Below are 21,997 nucleotides of genomic sequence, written 5' to 3'. Positions count from 1 at the left end.
GAAGGTGAGCGTAAGAAAGCATAGACCAGATCACAAATTACCATGAGTAGTATTCTATGGCATATAGGTATTATCATAGACAATACTGAATAACATGATCAGCTTTTTGATTTAGAAATATTCCTGTGATTAAAGTAGAGTGATGGTTTCCAAGGCTGAGTGGGAAGGGATTGAGATTAGAGGCAAAGAAACACTATAATATTATAGGGATATTTTAAAATAGAATAATTAAACAAGAGCAGTGGGAAGGGAAAGTGTTTTTGTAATATTTAAACAAATTTTAATAGGATTTGAGATTGATTGAATGTGGGTGGAGCTGACAGTGAATAGGATGAAAACTCCCAGATTTCTTGTATAAGTAATTGAGAGAACAGTAACTCCATTATGCTAGACTGGGGATATAGAACAAAAAGCAAGTGTGTTTGTCCAGACAAATGATAGACCTGAGATTCAGGAATATTTGGATAAGGGAAAGGGGAGGAATAATTATAAAGAAGAGAGAAAATGAGGTATCTTTCTTGAGTACCTACTATATACTAGGAGCTTCCCTGGTACTTTTAGATGCTCTTGCTCATCACACATGACCTCTGTGGCTGGTATTACTTCTACATTTGAGGAGTCCAAAGTTCAGAGCAATTTCTGCCCAATTTGCCCTGGCTATTAAGTACCAGAACCAGCATTCAATCACATGTCTAATTCATTCATACCATGCTCCCATTTTGTTGTATAAAGTTTGGGGGGGATGCTAGTATATAGTCATTATTTGATGGCACAGGGATGTAGGAAGCCATGTGGAGCCAAAGAGAAAAGCTTTTAGAATAAAGAAACAAGAAGACCTTGGAAGATTGGCATTGAGGAGCAATGGAGAAGACTGAGGAAATGGTGTCAAAGAAACCAAGAAGGAACATTTAAAAGGGAATATAGGGATGCCCGGGGGGCTCAGTCAGTTAAGTGTCCAACTCTTGGTTTTGGCTCAGGTCATGATCTCAGGGTTATAAGATGGAGCCCCGCAGCAGTCTCCATGCTGGGTGTGGAACCCATTTGAAGATTTTCTGTCTCCCTCTCCCTCTGCCCCTTTCCACCTCTCTCTCTCTAAAAAAAAAAAAAGAGGGAATATAATTGGTGTCAAACACCACAGAAAAATGAAACAAGAAAAGGACTGAAGACTGCATATGGCCTTGAAAATTCCTAAACTCAAGCACAATTTACATGCTGCTGGGAGAGAACTCCAATTGTCAATAGTGGATATAAATAGTAAATGAACTATAAACAGTAGATGAGCAAGAACAGACATTTAGTTTGGGCAACTCTTTAAAGAAAGCTGGTTAATAAAGAACGAGAGAAATGGCTAGAAGGGGATACATAACTAAAGAAGTTGTCTCTGAGGGAGTTATTTGACAAAGATGAAAAAATCACGGGCACTTCTGAAGTGAGAAAGAGGGAAGATCTGAGAGAGGAGGTACATGATACAGCAAAGTTTTGTAGGAACAGAGAAGGAAGGGATAGGATATAGAATCCGGGCAGAAGGTAGGGATCCATTTAAGTGAGTCAGGACATTTCCTTTTCAAGGCATAAGAGAAGAAGAGGGTGAGTAAGAGAATAGATATAAATAAAGAGGTAGGTGGTGTGTGGTGTCAAGAGAGTTTACTCTTTACGGTTTCTATTTTAATCATGAATTTAGAGGCAAGGTGATCTTCTGGTAGTGAGGAGATGGACATGAAATACAGCACTTTAAGAGAGTGCTGCCCGCTTAAAACAGCTGTTCTGAGAAAAAGGAAAAAAAAAAACAGTGGACTAGAGAAAACAAGTGGTGTTCTCATAATGTGCACCTTTTTGCAAAAACAGCACTCAGCATCCTGCTGGCACAAGTGTAGAAATCACACAAGGACACAAAAGGCATCAAGCGAAGGATTTTGCTAAACTATAATGAAAGTATTTTAGTTATATGTTATGTAGTTTAATTTGGCAGGTGAGGAATTAAAATCAGAGGAGAGTTGACAGACAGAACTGACAGACAGACGGGTTGGGCCAGAGAATGGGAGTTGCAGAAAAGAAGACAGATGCAGCATAGATAAATTATTAATACCAACTCTGAGAGGGAAAGATTTGTAGGTAAGTCTAGATTTGAGAAGACTGAAAATTTGGGCATAATAATATAGGGAAATATATGGAAAATCAAGAAGAGATGAATAAAAAAGACTACAGGGCATAAAAATCTAATTGAAATCCTGAATTCATGTTCACCCAATATATGCATTTTCATGTGACTTTTCCAAGGAAAATCTGCAACTTGGAAGTGGTCACAGAGAGTAGACCCTGAGTTAAGGACTTTAAAGGGAGGTATGAGGTAGGCAAGTAGAAATATGTTCTAGTGGCATCAAGGGCTTTCTTGAGATGGCAGACCCCCATGTTCAGCAGGCGAAGGTATGTGGCTTAAAAAAATCACAATGGGAATGAAAAATAATTTTCTAAAAAGGAGAATATGAAGAACTGATCAGTAATAAGTTGTGGTCAGAAAGAGTAATTTTAGATTTTGAGATTTGACTTTTGAAAGTTTTCAAGTATTTAGAAAGGGCTATGATTTAGTCATTAAAATCTAACATGCTAGAAGGGCCATCAATATGGGTACTGAAGAGTTTAAGCAGAAATGGCACAAAATTAGATTTGTTAAGTATCTGATAAATGAATAAACAAATAAATGGAGAATTGGATAAGTGGGTGGATAAACAGACAAATGAATGGATAAATGAAAGTAGATGTAGTTGATATGAATAACAGAATATCTGGACCAATATATAGTCCATTCCTAGGGTGACCCTTAGTCTATTTTGTCAGACCCCCAGTCTATTTGGTCTGGATGTTTATATTGGCTTATCTACTTGAACCACAAAATCGTATTTTGCTAATATCTGCAAATGTCTAACAAGAAGACATTTTATGTGATTTTTTTTTAACATTGAGGCTGTAGATGATAATGACTTAATTTCCTGCTTCACAGATCAAGTTAAAAATTCTCTAAGTATGGTTTATTTACAGAGCATATAATGCTTAATATTAGTAGCTTTGCTGGATATTTCCTATTTGTCTCTCCAGACGTCTTCGCCACCCATTTTCACTGTGCTCCTGGCCCAGGGAGGCTGACCTGTATGGACTTCATTGATGGCCTGCTATGCCTGTGGGTTCAGCCAATGGGAACCCTAGCCAAAGATGAATAGAAAGAAGCAGAATGAGTGTGGGCTGTGTATTCCTCCAGCTTCATTCCATACAGTGTATTCCTCTACTCAGGATGGAGTCCTATACTGAAGGTCACAGGTCTTCTCAAGGAACCCTCTCTACTCAGCTTTCTCCTCCCAACTTTTAGTAACTGCTAGCTCTCTTCACCCCTTAGGGCCTTAGAAGCTCCTCTAGTACTAGGTCAGAGTACCACACTGTCCCTTATGGTTTCTCTATAGCCTGACCATATAATTCTAAATATTCCTCATGAAACTATCCTCAAATTGCCCAAATTTCAATGTGCCATGTTTCCTACTGGGATCCTGACTGAGACAGAATAAAAAATACTATTGTTAACAACATTGTTATTAACTTATTTAAAAATGTACTTTTATGACCTCGCAGTCTTTTCTCATATCCTACTTTTATGGTGTATTGTTATATTTTTGAAGATGTATTTTATCATTTTTTACTTTAAAATTTCCCTTCTCATTTTAATTGCATTTAGTAGAAGGCAACATTCCAAACGTAATTGTATCTATGTTTCTTAATTAGTTTATACTAAGTAAGATTCTTGTATCACAATACATTCTTCACTCTATGGCTTGTGAGATACCTAGATCTCTAGTGAAATTCTTTATATGTGCCCATCTTTAAAAAACATTTTAGTCAACGTGTTGGTTTGAATGGTTATGTCGGATTCCTAAAAAGCCAAAAGGCTTTTGTCCTGGTAAGAATGAAGAGATATTTGAATATGGGACACGTTGTTATTATAAAAGAAGGAAATCACTTCTCAGAAACACTTCATTAAATGTAAAGCAGGCTGATCGCTTTTAATATTGCAGATGACTGACTGGAAACAAAGACCATGTGTCAGAAAAAAAGTGTTAATACTTGAAACAGCCTCTTTTTCTTATTTTTGGCAACCAACTAAATGACTGCTTGGAAGATCATAAAAGCAATGAAAACAAGCCCTTTTAACTGAACATCTCAGTTCTAAGCTGAAATCCATTAACTTTAGAACATATTGTATTTAAATTCATAAGCTATAATCATACAAGAACTGTACTTCTAGTTCATTTCTAATTGATTTTAATCACTTAGAGAGATCTACAACCTAATGTTATTTTTTTAAATAGGCATTTTTTTCTTCAGTGTAAGAATAAACATTTAGATCTGTAAAACCAGTGTTGAATGTATGACAATATTTTATATCTGGAACTCAGTTTGCATATTTTTGTGTACTCATACTCTTTACCATACTGTCTCCCCCAACCAAGCCATCAGTGGTGGTCCAAAGCAATTTTTCCCTTTTTGATCCTCTGCCAAGAGCAGAAATCCAATGTCATTACAGCTACCAACCTAGGTTTCAATCAGACATATTCAGATTCGAACTTGAAAGCATAATGTTTTCTGCCAGCTAAGACTGGTTTTAGGGACAGGGGGAGCAAAGTGGACTGGACAATAAGTGGTGAGGGCCTGGGAGTCCTCGAAGTGAGAAGAAAGAACTCCCATCTAGAAGGTGGCTGAATAGAGTGGAGGCATCCTGCATAGACTGTTACCTGTGAGCAGCCTCCCATTTATGGTCCTGGATACTTAAAACTCCCATTCAGACATATAAAGAGATTATTATAATGCTGGATGATAAGTGGGCTAAGAGGCTATGCAAACAGATAGAAGGGGTCCTTAACACAAACAAGTTGTGTCAGGAAGGCCTCCCTAGCAGGAGTGAGTTCTGAAGAAAGGGTATGACTTAGGCAGCAATGTGCTGCAGGAACAGTCCAAGAAATGAAAGCATCAGGTACAGAGACACAATACAGAAAAAACATGGCCAGTTCAATAAACAATAAGCAATACAGTATGACTGATGCATAAGGAATAACAGGCAAATGCAGTCAAGGAAAAGGAAGATTGCTAAGAGATGGAACCGGCCAAGTATGTTGGACTAGGTTACAACACAGTTTGAATCTGCTGTTGATGAAAAGCCAGTGAGGATTAAGAAACAGAGGAGTCATGATCAGACTTATGATTTAGAATAATTCCTGCAGCAATGTAAGGCATACAGTGACTGATTAGAAAAGTAGAGTATAGGAAGTAAGCAGACTGCTATTTTGCCTTACTTCAAGTAGGAAAAGATGAGGGTCTAAATTGGTGAGGTGTTGGTGTGGCCAAGGCAGGAGGAGCAGATGAGGCAAATTTGAAAAACATTTGTAAGATGGTCAAATTGGAGGGAGGGCCATGGAGAGGAGAGGGAAGAAATCTAGGCTGACTACCATGTTTCTGAGGATTGGTATTCACTTTAATAATGAAAAAGATAGCATATATTCTGGGAAAGACATTAAGTTTAAATTTGAGACACCTATGAGACATTCAGACAGAGAGATCCTCTGAGGAATAGGATTTAGTGTCTACATCATAGGACAAAGAACTGAGCCTCTCGTTGTCCAAATTCTTCCCCCAATCGCACCCCAGTCCATCAGCCAGACATTTTAGCACTCTTTCAACTGCAGACACATGAACACAAGTTAAAACCCACAGCTGTTCCCCATGCCACAAACTGTTTCTGATCCCTGTCAATAATTTGTTAAACCAAAGTGAGAATCTGGTATATATTCAGTCAATTATTCTTAATTACCTGTCATCCTATAGGAAACCTGAAAATTCAAACTGGTGCTTATATCTATGTGATCTTTTTCTTTTGGAAGGCACTGGGTATATCATTTTGAAGCAGATTAACTTCCTAAAATATATTTTACTCAGGATACTATAAGATCACATTATCTAATCAAGCATGAAAGGCAAGAAAAAAAGTTTTCAGTAGTATGTTAGACTCTGTTAGGAATTGCAAGGTTCTTGACCGGAGGAGAGAGATGGCGGGGGAGTAGGAGACCTGGATTTCGTCTGGTCTCAGGAATTCACCTGGATAGGGATCAAACCATTCTGAACACCTACGAACTCAACAGGAGATCAAAGAAGAGAGTAGCAACAACTCTCTGAACAGAGAAGCGACCACTTACTGGAAGGTAGGACTTGCGGAGCAGTGAATCCGAGGCGATATTCGGGAGGATAGACGGCGGGGGAGGGGGCCTCCGTCGGCTGCTTCTGGCAAGTGCTAGAGCCGCGGAGCACAAAATCGGAACTTTTAGAAGTCGGCTCCCCTGAGGGACGTCGCTCCAGTGGCTAAGCGGGGGGTGGAACCCTCATGGGACAGTGTGGTCTCAGGACCCTCGGGGTCACAGAAGGACCGGGGGTGCCTGAGTGTGGCAGAGCTCCTAGGTATCGGAGCGGGGAAGCTGGCTGCAGAGACGGAGCCGAGGCGCGGGCTCTCAGCTTGGGGTTTCCATAAACTGTGATCCGCGGCCCAGTCGGGCCACTGCTCCTCCAGCAGGGACCCAACAAGTGGCAGATCTGGGGAGACTCCCCTTCCTTCCCGGGGAGGAGTGGCGCGGGAGCGCACCGCAGGGATCTGCTGGGTTTGGAGACTCCACACAGGGTCCGGTGCCAGAGATAGAACCGCTCGGTCACAGGCCAGATGAGCATGGAGTGCGGCCAGAGACCAGGGAGACAGGAGTGACTGCTTTTCTCTGGGGGCGCACTGAGGAGTGGGCCCTGAGTTCTCAGCTCCTCCGGGTGGAGATTGGGAGGCCACCATTTTCACCCTGGTCCTCCAAAGCTGTACCGAGAGCTTGCAGGGAACAAAACTCCTGAGAGCAAACCCGAACAGCTTGCTTAGCCCGGTCGGCAAGGGCGAGGCAATTCCGTCTCCTGCAAAGACATTTGGGAACCACGGCAACAGGCCCCTCCCCCAGAAGATCAGCACAAACAGCCAGCAAGCCAAGACCAAGGTTACCGATCAAGGAGAATGGGAGAACTCCAGCACTAGGGGAATACTGCACTTAGAATTCATGGCTTTTTTTTTTACCATGATTCATTAGTTTTTCAAAGTTAATTTTTTAACTGTTTTTTTTTTTAAATTTTTCCTTTTCCCTTTTTCAACCAACATCTTATCAATCCCTTTTTTTAAAAAAACATTTTTTATTTTTCATTCTTAGAGTCATATTTTATCCCTTCATAGTAGTTACCCTTATTTTTGGCATATATATATAACTTGTGCTCTCTTTAAAATTTTGAGATACAGTTTCTTCTAACAGATGAAAATATACCCTAAATCACTAGATTATGGTTTTGTTCTAGTCTCCTGCCTGATCACATTCTCTCCTTTTTTTTTCTATTTTTTAAAAATTTTCTTTCTTTTTTCAAACAACTTATCAATTCCTATTATAAAATCTTTTATAATTTTCATCTTTACAGTCATCTTCCATCCCTTCATTGTATCAACCCTTATTTTGTACATATATAAGTCTTTCTTCCTTTAAAATTTTAGGAGGCACTTTTTTCTAACAGACCAAAATACGCCCAAAATCTAGTGTATGGCACTGATCTATGCACTAGCCTGATCATATTTGATCATATTCTGTTTTTTTGTTTTGTTCTGTTTTTGTTTGTTTTTATCTTGTCCTTTTTCCTTTTTTTTTTCTCTTTTTCTTTCTTTCCCTTTCCTGTCCCTTGCTTTCAGGCTTTTCTGATTTGTATAGAGTATATTTGCTGGGGACATTGTTAACCTGTTAGAATTTTGTTCTCTCATTCATCTATTCTCCTCTGGACAAAATGACAAGATGAAAAAAGTCACCTCAGCAAAACGAACAAGAGGTAGTACTGTCAGCCAGGGACCTACTCAATATGGACATTAGTATGATGTTGGACCTAGAGTTCAGAATCATGACTTTAAAGATACTAGCTGGGCTTGAAAAAAGCGTGGAAGTTATTAGAGAAACCCTTTCTGGAGAAATAAAAGAACTAAAATCTAACCAAGTCGAAATAAAAAAGGCTATTCATGAGGTGCAATCAAAAATGGGGGCACTAACTGCTAGGATAAATGAAGCAGACGAGAGAATCAGCGAAATAGAAGACCAAATGATGGAAAATAAAGAGGCTGAGAAAAAGAGAGAGAAACAACTACAGGATCACGAGGGCAGAATTTGAGAGATAAGCGATATGATAAGATGAAACAACATTAGAATAATTGGGATCCCAGAAGAAGAAGAAAGAGAGAGAGGGGCAGAAGGTATATTGGAGCAAATAATAACAGAGAACTTCCCTAATGTGAGGAAGGAAAGAGGCATCAATCCAGGAGGCACAGAGAACCCCTCTCAAAATCAATAAAAACAGTCAACACCCTGACATCTAATAGTAAAACTTACGAGTCTCAGAGACAAAGAGAAAATCCTGAAAGCAGCTCGGGAGAAGAGATATGCAAACCACAATGGTAGAAACATTAGATTGGCAACAGACCTATCCACAGAGACCTGGCAGGCCAGAAAGGACTGGCATGATATCTTCAGAGCACTAAACGAGAAAAATATGCAGCCAAGAATACTATACCCAGCTAGGCTGTCATTGAAAATAGAAGGAGAGATAAAAAGCTTCCAGGACAAACAAAAACTAAAAGAATTTGCGAACACAAAACCAGGCCTACAAGAAATATTGAAAGGGGTCCTCTAAGCAAAGAGAGAGCCTAAAAGCAGCAAAGATCAGAAAGGAACACAGACAATATACAGTAACAGTCACCTTACAGGCAATACAATGGCACTAAATTCATACCTTTCAATACTTACCCTGAATGTAAATGGGCTAAATACCTCGATCAAAAGACACAGGCCTTCAGATTGGATTAAAAAACAAGACCTATCGATATGTTACCTGCAAGAGATTCATTTTAGACCCACAGACACCCCCAGATTGAAAGTGAGGGGGTGGAAAACCATTTACCATGCTAATGGACACCAAAAGAGAGCTGGGGTGGCAAGCCTTATATCAGACCAATTAGATTTTAAAATAAAGACTGTAATAAGAGAAGAAGGACACTATATCCTACTTAAAGGGTCTATCCAACAAGAAGATCTAACAATTGTAAATATCTATGCCCCGAACATGGGAGCAGCCAATTATATAAGGCAATTAATAACAAAACAAAAGAAACACATTGATAACAATACAATAATAGTGGGGGACTTTAACACCCCCCTGACTGAAATGGACAGATCATCTAAGCAAAAGTTCAACAAGGAAATAAAGACTTTAAATGACACACTGGACCAAATGGACTTCACAGATATATTCAGAACATTCCATCCCAAAGCAACGGAATACACATTCTTCTCTAGTGCCCATGGAACATTCTCCAGAATTGATCACATTCGGTCACAAATCAGGTTTCAACTGGTACCAAAAGATTGGGATTAGTCCCTTCATATTTTCAGACCACAATGCTTTGAAACTAGAACTCAATCACAAGAGGAAAGTCGGAAAGAACTCAAATACATGGAGGCTAAAGAGCAACCTACTAAAGAATGAATGGGTCAACCAGGAAATTAAAGAAGAATTAAAAAAATTCATGGAAACCAATGAAAATGAAAACACAACTGTTCAAAATCTTTGGGATACAACAAAGGCAGTCCGGAGAGGAAAGTATATAGTAATACAAGCCTTTCTCAAGAAACAAGAAAGGTCTCAAATACACAACCTAACCCTATACCTAAAGGAGCTGGAGAAAGAACAGCAAATAAAGCCTAAACCCAGCAGGAGAAGAGAAATAATAAAGATCAGAGCAGAAATCAATGAAATAGAAACCAAAAGAACAGTAGAATAGATCAGCAAAACTAGGAGCTGGTTCTTTGAAAGAATTAATAAGATTGATAAACCCCTGGCCAGACTTATCAAAAAGAAAAGAGAAATGACCCAAATCAACAAAATCATGAATGAAAGAGGAGAGATCACAACTAACACCAAAGAAATACAAACAATTATAAGAACATATTATGAGCAACTCTATGCCAGCAAATTAGATAACCTAGAAGAAATGGGTGCATTCCTAGAGATGTATCAACTACCAAAATTGAACCAGGAAGAAATATAAAATCTGAACAGACCTATAACCACTAAGGAAATTGAAGCAGTCATCAAAAACCTCCCAAAAAACAAAAGCCCAAGGTCAGATGACTTCCCAGGGGAATTCTATCAGACATTTAAAGAGGAATTAATACCTATTCTACTGAAACTGTTCCAAAAGATAAAAATGGAAGGAAAACTTCCAAACTCATTTTATGTGGCCACCATCACCTTGATCCCAAAACCGGACAAAGACCCCATCAAAAAGGAGAATTACAAACCAATATCCTTGATGAACATGGATGCAAGAATTCTCACCAAAATACTAGCCAATAGGATCCAACAGTACATTAAAAGGATTATTTACCATGACCAAGTGGGATTTATCCCTGGGCTGCAAGGTTGGTTCAACATCTGCAAATCAATCAACGTGATACAATACATTAAAAAAAGAAAGAACAAGAATCATATGATCCTCTCAGTAGATGCAGAAAAAGCATTTGACAAAGCACAGCAATCTTTCTTGATCAAAACTCTTCAGAGTATAGGGATAGAGGGTACATACCTCAATATCGTAAAAGCCATCTATGAAAAACCTACAGCGAATATCATTCTCAATGGGGAAAAGCTGAGAGCTTTTCCCCTAAGGTCAGGAACACGGCAGGGATGTCCATTATCACCACTGCTATTCAACATAGTATTAGAAGTCCTAGCCACAGCAATCAGACAACAAAAAGAAATCAAAGGCATCCAAATCGGCAAAGAGGAAGTCAAACTCTCACTCTTTGCAGATGATATGATACTGTATGTGGAAAACCCAAAGGACTGCTAGAACTCATACAGGAATTCAGTCAAGTAGCAGGATATAAAATCAATGCACAGAAATCAGTGGCATTCCTATACACCAACAACAAGACAGAAGAGAGACAAATCAAGGAGTTGATCCCATTTACAATTGCACCCAAAACCATAAGATACCTAGGAATAAAGTTAACCAAAGAGGCAAAGGATCTGTACTCAGAAAACTATAAAATACTCATGAAAGGAATTGAAGAAGACACAAAGAAATGGAAAAACGTTCCATGCTCATGGATTGGAAGAACAAACCTTGTGAAGATGTCAATGCTACCTAGAGCAATGTACACATTCAGTGCAATCCCCATCAAAATACCATCCACTTTTTTCAAAGAAATGGAACAAATAACCCTAAAATTTGTATGGAACCAGAAGAGACCCCGAATAGCCAGAGGAATCTTGAAAAAGAAAAGCAAAGCTGGCAGCATCACAATTCTGGACTTCCAGCTCTATTACAAAGCTGTCATCATCAAGACAGTATGGTACTGGCACAAAAAGAGACACATAGATCAATGGAACAGAGTAGAGAGCCCAGAAATGGACCCTCAACTCTATAGTCAGCTCATCTTCGACAAAGCAGGAAAGAATGTCCAATGGAAAAAAGACAGTCTCTTCAACAAATGGTGTTGGGAAAATTGGACAGCCACATACAGAAGAATGAAACTGGACCATTTCTTTACACCACACACAAAAAGAGACGCCAAATGGTTGAAAGACCTAAATGTGAGACAGGAGTCAATCAAAATTCTAAAGGAGAACACAGGTAGCAACCTCTTTGACCTCAGCCACAGCAACTTCTTCCTAGAAACATCGCCAAGGGCAAGGGAAGCCAGGGTAAAAATGAACTATTGGGATTTCATCAAGATAAAAAGCTTTTGCACAGCAATAGAAACAGTCCACAAAACCAAAAGACAACCGACAGAATGGGAGAAAATATTTGCAAATGACATATCAGATAAAGGGCTAGTATCCAAAATCTACAAAGAACTTATCAAACTCAACACCCAAAGAACAAATAATCCAATCAAGAAATGGGCAGAAAACATGAACAGACATTTTTCCAAAGAAGACATCCAAATGGCCAGCAGACACATGAAAAAGTGCTCAACATCGCTCGGCATCAGGGAAATCCAAATCAAAACCGCAATGAGATACCACCTCACACCCGTCAGAATGGCTAAAATTAACAAGTCAGGAAACGACAGATGTTGGCGGGGTTGCGGAGAAAGGGGAACCCTCCTACACTGTTGGTGGGAATGCAAGCTGGTGCAACCACTCCGAAAACAGTATGGAGATTCCTCAAACAGTTGAAAATAGAGCTACCATATGATCCAGCAATTGCACCACTGGGTATTTACCACAAAGATGCAAATGTAGGGATCTGAAGGGGTACGTGCACCCCAATGTTTAAAGTAGCAATGTCCACAATAGCCAAACTGTGGAAAGAGCCAAGATGTCCGTCGACAGATGAATGGATAAAGAAGAGGTGGTATATATACACAATGGAATATTATGCAGCCATCAAAAGGAATGAGATCTTGCCATTTGCAACAACGTGGATGGAACTGGAGGGTGTTATGCTGAGTGAAATAAGTCAATCAGAGAAAGACATGTATCATATGACCTCACTGATATGAGGAATTCTTAATCTCAGGAAACAAACTGAGTGTTGCTGGAGTGGTGGGGGGTGGGAGGGATGGGGTGGCTGGGTGATAGACATTGGGTAGGGTATGTGCTATGGTGAGCGCTGTGAATTGGGCAAGACTGTTGAATCACAGATCTGTACTTCTGAAACAAATAATGCAACATATGTTAAAAAAAAAGAAGAGGATAGCAGGAGGGGAAGAATGAAGGGGAGTAAGTCAGAGGGGGAGACATACCATGAGAGATGATGGACTCTGAAAAACAAACTGAGGGTTCTAGAGGGGAGGGGGGTAGGGGATGGGTTAGCCTGGTGATGGGTATTAAAGAGGGCACATTCTACATGTAGCACTGGGTGTTATGCACAAACAATGAATCATGGAACACTACACCAAAACAAATGATGTAATATATGGTGATTAACATAACAATAAAAAATTAAAAAAAAGAATTGCAATGTTCTCTTCAGCTGGGGAAATAAAATACACAGGCACATGTGACACCTTATTAATCTAAATGAATTGCTAATGCTGGGGTTTGCTATGGTCCTAGCTTTGACTGAATTTGTCAGCGTCACACTGAAAAGTGTCATATGAGTAGAATTACATCATAGCAAGTCAAAGTGGATATTATGATACAAATGATTTCTTATAATTATTTTGTTCTATATTGCATTACTCTTTGAAATCAAGAACTAGTTTCAATTCACGAAATCATAAACACCAAGCAAGTATCTAACATGTGTCTCTTCACCAGGTTAGAGAACAAAAGAGAAAACTGTCCTGAAAGGAAAATTAGCATCAGTAATCTTTTTGTATAACCACTGGTATTCTTTCTGCACTGTGCTCCAATTTGCTGTGAAGCAAGTGAAGCCCAGAGGCTGCCTGGATGCAGGTGCCCTCACCCTGCCATATCGAAATAGGACTCTGGGACCTCCTCAAGTCATAGCCCTTGTTTCTCAGGTCCTCGTGACCCATGGGCTGCTCCTGTCTGAAGCAGGGAAAGGAACTTTTGTTTCTGCCACCTACTGAAACCACTTTCCCCTTCTCTTTTTCACCCTTTCTCCCTAATTGCCAACTTCTACCTTCTTAGTATTCTGGATTCTTGGAAACTATAAAGTGTGGAAGGTCCCAGAAGAAGTGCTAACCTGCAGTTGCCTATCAATTTCTTTTTGGGGCTGAGAAAGACCAGGGGCCCCTTGGGTCCTGTGATGTAAGTAGGCCACACTCAGAACCACAGGGCACTGGCTTCCTGTTGCAGACAGCAGAGGGAAACCACTCTTTCTTCTAAACTTTCTACGATATTGAGAACTAAGTCACCAGTCAGTTTCTCAACAAACGGTCCTCTTGTACAAATAACGTTTCTGTATCTCTAGCTGGCCTAGCTAACTATTTCACTCAGAAAAAAACACCTCCCTGTTAAAAAGTTTGTCTTACTTTTTCTTCTGGTAACTGGATACATTAGTTTTGTATAATTTTATCTGGGAAACTTTTTTAAAAAAATTATTCTGTAACTACAAAATGATGATAAAGTTGAGGGATGAAAATCTGACAGCTTCTATTGAATAAAGAATGTGATTATTTTACAAAATGGATAATGTTCTTTATTACTTCTAGACTAGAATATAATAATTCCTTTCCTTTTAATTTTTTTGTGTGGTTTCCTTATGCTTTAGTTTTAGGATTATACATTGAGCAGCTGTCTCATCATCAGTCTCAAATATACATAATCTAACCACAAACTGACAAACATTCAATTAAGTCTCACTAATTCAGAATAATTAGAGGAAAGACCAACCTGAAATGCACACACATACACACACACACACAATGCACTGAAGGAAACAACATTCTATTTATTTGACTGGAAGCAATACTCTAATGGGGCAACAATAGCATTGCTAGAATGGATCCAGCATGACAGAGATAAAACATAAAAGTGTAATTAGCACGTCAATTAAATATAAAATGTTTGAAGAGACTTTGTCATTTTAAGTTATTTTATTTCTCTCCTCATATCTTCTATTTGTCAAATTCTTTCTTTAGTCTCACACCCACATATGAAAAATCCCAAGTGTCAAATGAATATACAGTTTTACTTTTCTTCTTGTTCATCTTCAGCTCATTCCCTAGAATAAGTACATACTTAAAATTTAAAACCTTATCTTTTTTTTATTACCCTTAAAAGAAAGTTCTTCATGCATTTTTAAATTAAGATTTTAATAATTGAGGGAAAAAATAAAAGGCTTACCATATGACTCTAGCCTATATTTTCCAAATGGAATACAAAATGGTATCATAAGAAGATATGCTCTTCCTTATTTGTCTTTCTCTCCTACTCCTTCTGTCATCCAACAGTAATTTATTAATAGCCATGACCTGAGGTGGATTTATCATGAAGCTAATGAAGCTTAAGCTTTAGGGCCCTTCACTCGCACTGATCTCTTCCAAGGTCCTGAGAATAGTTCTAGCAATGTGTTCACACAGACTTATGTTTTTGTGAAGTCTTCAAAAGTAAGATAGTAGAACTCCAAGATAAGCTACACTATTCTCCTTTTCCATTCTGTATCCTCTCTGTCACACTTCTCTTTGGGTTACATAATTTTGGGAGTGGCCAGGAGCATTTTGGGATCTAGTTAAGGGTAGTTGAGTAGGAAATACACTTAGTTTGGGTTTTTCACAGTTGATTGTAAGTATAATTAGCTTATTTCTAGCTATCCTAGTATAGGAATGGTTTTCAGAAATATTCCTACCTTCCACTGTGCTGACTCACCTGACATCATAACAAGGAGTTACAAGTCCAATGGTCATATAAAATATGAATGTATAGGAAGAACTCTGTGTATTTATTTAAGATTAATCAACCTGAAATTTATAAAATATAAAAGAAACATTATAGGTATTTTCCAAAGTTTGTTACTGTCAAAGTTTGGGGCATCTCAAAGCAGAATGTGGGGGGAAAACAATTGAGTGTTGATAGTTTACATGGGATGTGATCCACAGGCACAGAAATGAGGTAGTAGGGGAAGAATGGAGGAAGGAAAAGCCCACTTGAAATGTGTTATTGTGGATTCTGCTTTGGGAAATGTAGGAAATGCCTCTCAGAATCATCTTTCTGGAGCACGAGAAGCTGGGGCATTTATTGAGGATCTCTGTCTACAGGGGTGTTAATTCCCCTCCTCTCCAACTGAGTTGCTAAGTGAGTTGAGCAGGCCCCAGCAGAGAAGGCCCTAAAGCACAAAAGCAGAGAGGTACCCCCAGGAGGTGAACACTGGCAGCTGTACCCAGTTGCTTACGAAAATTGAAACTGAAATCAGAGGTGGGCCTAAGAGAGATGATGTGGGAGATCAAAAGCATCTACTGCAACTAAATATTTTTATCTCCATTTTTCTGATGAAGAAATTGAAGTTCAGTGAGTCTAGGTCAATTTCCTGAGATTGCATGGCACATAAGTGAAGAAATAAGATTTCAATGTGCACATGTCTGATGCCAAAGATCATTCATTTTCCATCATATTGCATGCCTCCTTCGGGAGAGAGGACATCTATGCCAATGAATCATATACACTTGGCACGATTCAGTAAAATGATATTGCCTGCTTGGGCCAGCAGGTGGGAGCAGAGGAAGCTGACATGAGATTTAGGTACCTTGCTCTTCTCTTTGTAGTGCCTGCTGTGGGAGGTGAGTTACTAGTCTCTCTTACCTTGCAGAAAAGCATATTAAGTTTTATGAATAAATCATAGATTCATATAGACCCACTGGGCACACCAGATTGGAAGGATAATACAATATAAAAAATTCTGTTGTTGAACCCATTCAGAGAAAGTGTAGTTACCCATGTCATGTCAGATAGGTCAGAGATGAGTAATAATACTCTGATATAGATGACTTACAATAAAGTTTTTTATATTTTACTCCAACTATAGCCCAAAGGAGAATACAGTAAACATTTACTAACTACTTACTCCACACTTGCAGTGACTTTACGTATGTTTTGTAACAAATATTCAAATGAGGCTATTACATGATAATATAAACCTGAGACAAGTCCAAGGCCCAGCGGCATGCAGAAGTCTAATGGCTATGGCAGACAATACTAAGGTTTATCAAGGACTTGTCTCTCCTCTACTTCCAGTACAAGAAAGACTACACTTTCAAGTATTGTGACTGATCTTGGCAATGAAATGGGAGCTCACATGCTGGGTACCCCCTGGGAACGGACGCACTTAATTGCTGACGCTCACCACCCACCCCAGCTCTCTTTTCCAATGCCACACAGCCTGTGAAAGCATTTACTATGTACAGAAGCCACAGAGTAAATTAGCCTGGAATGCTAAGCCACCCTATGGAGGACAGCTTCTTTGGAGTAACAGTGGCCTTTGAATGTTTGAGAAATAAACTTTTATTTTGTTAAGCCAATGAGACTATTGGGGCTGCTTGATATTATGGTACGCCATAGCCTAAACTGACTAATTGAGTGACAGGTAACATTCGAACCCAAGTCAATGTGACTTCAAAGGTCATATATGCTCTTTTAAGTGCAAAGTATTGTCTCCTGTTTCTAAGTCTTCTCTTATTTTTAAAATGTTTATATGTTTGATTTTAAAAGTAATTCATAATTTATTTGTAAAATATATATAATATATTATTTGTAAAAATATATAGAATGTACTCAAAATGAAAATTATCTCATAGTCCCAACACAATTAAAATTTTGGTGTATATACTTCTAGTCTCATTTTCTACATATGAATACATATATATATATTTTTACATTGCTGAAATATTGTAAGCAATACTACAGTAAAATAATTGCTTTTTACATTAAATATCATTGTTAACTTTTACCCAATGTTATTAGACGCTCTTTGTAAACTTATGTCCTAATGTAACATGGTTGGTGGAATAGTGCAAATAATTCCCTAACTTTGTCTTACTTGCTACCAGCTCTCTTTTTCCTGTTACAAAGTGCACATTCTTTATTACTTTTTCATTGCAAAAAGACAATACATAGACATTCTATCTGTTACCCTCATCCAAAGCCCCGTATGATAAAGAAATGTTGCCTCTCAATCCCCTCTTGTACACCAATAGTTCCGTTGCTCACAAGTCAATCAGATATTCAAGTAAAATAAAAGCTGAGTGGTTTACTGAGCTGACCAACTTTTCACCTTACTGACAGTCCTATGAAAACATAATCTTACATTTTTTTATCCAAAATTTCTTAAGTATTTATCTTTGTTCTATACTTTTACTTTGCTTGCGTACCTGAGATCTCTTAAAAGTATTATAGCACTGAGATTATGTTATGATGATCAAGTTAGATGAGAAATGATTAGACGTCAAAATACCTAGAACTATGAACTTTCCAACCACAGAACTGACATATGTTAGTGAAAAGAAGTCATGATAAATTTTAAACAGGAAAAAGATTATACCTTTATTCCACTTCATGAAAAAACTAACCCAAAAGAGAATGAATATTTTTATTTGTTAAGACATTTAAAAAGACTGTCCTGCCCCAGCCTAGGTGTTAGTATTCCTAAAAGGTAAAAAATACATTTAATGATTACTGAGACAATTTCTTAAGTTATACCCCATGAACTTATCAATAATGGTATACCCCTTTCTTTTGTTTTGTTTTTTCTCATTTATCTGTCACTGACATGGATGTCATTTTTCAGCTTTTTCTCGAGGCACTGCTCAGTTACTTTGGCAGGAAACATAAGTGGTGAAATCATCTGAAGCTTAGCCAACAGCATCCCACCATCAAAAAAATAACTCTATTCCATACTTCAAGAAAACATGCATGGATTTGTAGATTTGTGAAAGGAGCCATGGTGGAAACTCTGCAGGCAGAAATTCTTTATATACATAACAACACATCAATAGGCAGCTACACTGCCAGTCTTCCCACATATCCAGCTAAATACAGACACACTCAAAGGCTCACTTTAAGTGTCTAATCTTGTCATATTTTTCATGTAGAGCTCATGATGGTCAAGTACTTTAGAGAAGTTATATATTTCTTGTGGTGGGCACTAACATTTTGCTAGTATATGGGGGTATCTGCAGAAATTCAGCAGAGTTCTGGGATAATACGAATGACAACAAAAAACGCAGCAGTTACCATTTGTCTAGTGATTACTCTGTGATAAACACTCACACTAGGAACTTTTGAGGTTATTAAGCCTAACAAGTATATGAAATAGGCACATCCAGATTATAAATGAGAAAACTAAAATACAGAGGTTAAGTAACTTGCACACTGTCACCTAAGATGTGAAGGAGACAATATTCAAGGACAGGTAATATTCAAAGCCTGTGCTCTTAGCCATTTTGTTATATTGTCTCTATGTCTGAGTTAACCTCACAAATCACCTTGCCACTTATTAGTTTTGTGACATTGAGCAAGAGAGTTAACATTCTTTCAATTTCTCTTCTGAATAATTAATGCCCTGCCTTCATCAGGGGGTTATTGTGAATATCAGAAGGAGTTAACAAATGTCAAAGTGTTCTGTCAATTTGAAATGCCATATAAATGTGAACTATTTTATAGTCACCATTATTGGTCATAGTAATTGTTTTCATAATTGGAACCGTCCTGCAGTTTCTCTCAGGTAAAGAATGACTCTAAGGCCTGGGACTCAGAGTGTGGTCCACAGAGCTGCAGTTTCAGCATCTCCTGGGGATTTTCTTAGAAATGCCGACTCGTAGGCATACCCTACACCTACTAAATTAGAATCTGCATTTTACAAGATTTCCAGATGATTCTTAGGTATACTATGTTTGAGAAGCTCTGAAGATAAGAGTTAGATTAAGGGTATTCATTATGTTTAGAGGTTTCAGAGATTTTAGGTTTTGGTGCAGACAGGAAATTAGAACACTTATAAATTGTTGAAATAACCTCCGTCAAGACTCTCCAGATCACTAGATTATGTCTACACGAATGGATTAGAACATAAGACCTGAGTATATCTATCTATCCCAGGCAGTTTCTGAGTAGCCTAAATTGTACCAAGAGTCAGGAGAATGGGCTTGCTTGACAGACTCCCTCATAACAACATTTATGGCCCCGGCAATCTGTCAGCTTGTGGGGACTGACTTGCATTATTGACATGATTTCCAAATGATAATCTTGCTTTTTGTTATTCTTGCTTGTTTATTTGTATGTCTTATTTTGTTTATGGTGTATTTTTTTTTCTTTGACTAGATGAGAAATGGTACCTGCCCATCTCAGAGGGATCTGGCAGATGTTGGGAGTTGATATGGCTTACATACATTAAGTTTCAAAATATGAATGGGCCTATAAGAAAGAAGAGACAACTGATGTGACACCTTTGGACAGATATAAGGAATATCGTACGAAGTTTTAAGAATTATAACAAAGAAATAGAGTAATATCTCTCTTCATAAAATAGTAAAGGGAGTTAAATGGGAGGAATGTGCATAGAATAATGAAAACAAGTCAATTTCAGCAATGGACTTGGTGAAGTTTGACTATGGGAATGAAATAAGGGAAAGTGGCAGTAATAATTAATCTTTGAAATTATTTCCCTAAGACAATTTTACCTGAAAAACTAGCTGGAAAATCCTAAAGACAATTTGAGGAAAAACACAAGATTTTTAACAAAAAATGTAATACAAATATGAACACAACAAAACTGTAAGCTAACGAATGAGCTCAGAAGACATTTTTGTTGAAATAGTACTTGCCATGATAACAGATTGCTCAGGAAGAGAAAAAAAAAAGGGTATGAAACCAAAAATTCTCTAAAATGTGTACTAACAAGAATTTAAGAGGAGGCAAAGTCTTGTGTGCTTAAAAGACTCAGCAAATCACTGGATTACTAAGAATTCACTGGCCTAGTACTCGTGTTTCCTAACGTATTTCAAGTATTTTTCCAACAGTGCAGTAAAACAGTAAAATGTACTTAGTAGAAGGCATTATTATCTTAATTAGAAAATATGCTATCTCTAAGGCATTTTAACTAGAATGCTCTCAGATCTACAAAGGCCTGCAGGTTAATTCCAAAACTGCAGGGTTAATATTCAGTGAAATCACCAGCCAGGCACAATAGGAAAGCTTCACACTTTGGATAGAAATAGAATCAGATTTATGGGTAAAGGATTTTAAGGAAGTCTAAGATATTTTTAAAACAATAGTATGAAGGAAAAGGCTTAAAGTTTTATAAACCATCGTATTACATTCACTTGAAATAAACAGGTAGGACTTAATAGTCATTGAAAATGGTCTTATGTGAGTATGAAACCAAAGACTAACTAGCGAAGAGTTTGAAATTATTCATCCTAGCTGCATTTGTTATAGCAAGCAAGCAAACAACAACAAAACAATATATTAAGGATGAAAGTAAATAACTCTACAAAATATTTTAGAAGAAAATATTTTACAGAATGAGATGTCTAAGATGAAGTTCTTACTAATAATTTACACAATCCCCAAAGCATTTGCTTATGTGATTACATAAACACTGAAAACTTCTATGATAAAAATATACCATAAATAAAAGCCCTATATAACCACTTAATATATGTACATAATATATGTAGATGTAATATATGTCGTAATATATATAGAGAGATATGTATAAGCATTAAATATATAAAAAATTCTTAACCTCATTAGATGTCAAGAAAATGCAAATTGATAGTTCAGTGAGGTACCATTTTTTATTTACCAGATTGGCTCAATCTTAGAAAGGCTTAATTACTTCAGAAGTTGACAATTTTATGAGGGACTGGTCATTCTTATACACAGTTTGCAGAAACAGAAATTGGTACAATATATTTGGAAGTTTCTTTGGTAGAATCTATGTACACTTAAAATGATTTTATCACATAATCAAGAAATTCCACTTAAAGCAAGCATATATACCTCCTTAAATATACAAATATATATATTTTTAATATACAAATATTTTTATATGTTATTCATGCTTTGCAATAAGAAAAACGTGGGAGAGAATCCAAATGTCTATCAGTAGGGAAATGGATAAATGCATTGTGTTTCAATGATATATCAGAATAACCTGCTGCATTTACAGAGGATGAGATACTTTATACAAAGATTATTTATGTAAAGAATTGTCTATGATATATGGTTCAGTGAAAATAACTTACAGAGGATATATATATACACACACACATACACATACATATTTATATATGTGTATATTATCACTTTAAAATATTTATATAATTATATACTTTCTTATTTATTAAGTTTGAAAATACAAAAGCCAAACTGTTCAAGTGGTGATATGTGGAGGTGGTTCTAGAAAGGGAGGGGAAACTCTCAGTTTTAATGTTACAATTATTGC

Source organism: Eumetopias jubatus, unplaced genomic scaffold, assembly GCF_037043125.1.
Source record: "Eumetopias jubatus isolate StellerSeaLion01/CBP00866 unplaced genomic scaffold, mEumJub1_p1.0 scaffold_6, whole genome shotgun sequence".
NCBI classification, from domain to species: domain Eukaryota; kingdom Metazoa; phylum Chordata; class Mammalia; order Carnivora; family Otariidae; genus Eumetopias; species Eumetopias jubatus.
This window is presented reverse-complemented; position numbering follows the sequence as displayed.